A 2,261-nucleotide genomic window follows, 5' to 3' on the forward strand; every position below is an offset into this window, starting at 1 on the left:
CCTCCCCTCGCTCCCCCACCAACACACAATTTCTAAAACAAAGCTTCCTCTTCTAACTATCCATTCCAGAGTCTCTTCCTCTTCAGCCAGCACTTCTGCTGGCCTAAGTTTCTTGTCTGGTGGATCACACACCTAGATCCATGAAGACTCTGAGCCCCAAATTGCTTTGATCTTGTCTGATCATCCCATGGGATAGAAAGCACCAAGAGGCTCCTCAGTGAATCTTTGAGTTCCAATCATATTCCTCCCTGCTCACATTATGCAGTAGCAACCCTATATCCTCATGATAATCAGGGTGGTAAACCCTTTCTTTGCTTGCTGGTCTATGGACATGAGATGTCCAATATGTCTAGGCAACAACCAAAGTTTAAGTGTAGTAAAACCCTGACTGTGTCCCCAGGTGAAGGCTCTTCCCCAAGTCCCCTTCCCTCCTCAGCTGTCTGCATACTTACAATAAGGTCACTCCAACAGACCAGCATCTTCTGGCCTGCTATAATGTGTGTATGAGACTAGCACTCTCTGCAACTAGAAAAAGTCCCCAGGCATAGATTAGCAGTAAGAAGTTACTAGTGTGTATAACTAAGGAGTTTTGGAGGGGAACAGACAGTGTATGTGACATGAACAGACAGTGTCTGTGACATGATACTACAAAGTATTTGATATAAAAGGGGGCTATAATATTGTGATTTATAATAAAACATATATACATGATGTTCATTCCATTTCTGGCATAAAGCTCCTAAAACTCTTAGATTGCCTAAGTGAAGAGAGCAATAAAGGTATCTTTTATTATGTTACTAAAGTTACTTTCTCAGAAAGCACCTAAGAATGGGGTCTAGTTGCCAAGAGAACAAACCATGTGATTAGAGGTTTGGAACTTTCAGTCCCACCTCCCTGGCCTTCAAGGATGGGAACAGGCTGGAAATTGAATGAATAGCCAATGACCAATGATTTAATCAATTATGCCTACGTGATGAAGCCCCCAAAAAGCCCCAAAGGAGAGGGTTTGGAGAGCTTCCAGATGGGTGGACACGTGGAGATTTGGGGAGAGCAGCACGCTGGGAGAGAGTACGGGAGATCCGGCCCTTTCCCCATATCTTGCCCTGTGTACTTCTTCCATCTGACTGTTCCTGAGTCATATCCTTTTATAATAAACTGGTAATCTGTAAGTAAAATGTTTCTCTGAATTTCTCTTTGAGCCTTTCTAGCAAATTAACTGAGTCAGAGGAGGAGGTCATTTGAAACCTTCAATCTATAGCTTTTTGGTCAGAAGCATGGACAATAACTTTGTCTTTTGACTGGAAGTGGGGGGTGGGGGACATCTTGTAGGACTGAGCCCTTAACCTGTGGAATCTGATGTTATCTCCATGCAGGTGATGTCAGAATGGAGTTGAATTTTTGGACACCTAGCAGTGTCTGAGAATTGCTTGCTTGGTAGTGTCGGGGAAAAACATCCACACACTGGAGGGATATTACATATAAGGCTCAGAACTGCTCTGCTATACTATGAACTATACATTAATGTCACATAAGTTTGTCTTGATATCTGAACTCTATTGCTTTTATCACTCAAAGTATTCTTTATTTTATCCTTTAGTTTGTATTATTCTTTAGACACCAAAAATTTTTACATAAAGAAGGCCTGAGGACAGAGAAAAGGAAACAAAGCAAAACAAATACAACCCATGTCTTCCCAGTTTTCAAGACCTCTTCAATGAGGACAGAGAAAGGCAGTTGTAAATGTGAGCAGGACTTGAAGTACTCAGTTACTGGGCACAATGTGTGAGTTTTCTGCAATCGAGTGGTAACAGAGAGTAGTCTGTTCAGATCCCACTTAATTCTACTGCTTGGGTGCAAGAGAGAACTTATTTTAGCTGACAGCTCAAATATATTGGTTAAATTATTACCGTTTTAATTTAGAGGCAGCTGAGAAAATATATGCCAATTACTCCCAGTGACCACTGCATTCAAGATGTCTTTTCATTCATTAATTATTAAGGATTGGGCTTTTGTAAGAGGAGGTGGTGGTGACCTCTCTCTCTCTTTCTCTAACACCTCCTTCATAGAGGTGTTGTGAGGATTTCTGCCTGTGCGGTAATGAAGTTCAGTAGCCTGCTTTGAATTTCTCAGTGGAAAAGGTGTTATAAAATTTTAAAGTAAAAAATATACTTTTGCTAATAAGGATGTTGATCTTGAAATGCAATATGAAAACCAGAGACTGGAAATTTAAAATTTGCAATGAAATGCTCTAAAGTTGTGAT

This window comes from Pteropus alecto, unplaced genomic scaffold, assembly GCF_000325575.1.
Source record: "Pteropus alecto unplaced genomic scaffold, ASM32557v1 scaffold103, whole genome shotgun sequence".
NCBI classification, from domain to species: domain Eukaryota; kingdom Metazoa; phylum Chordata; class Mammalia; order Chiroptera; family Pteropodidae; genus Pteropus; species Pteropus alecto.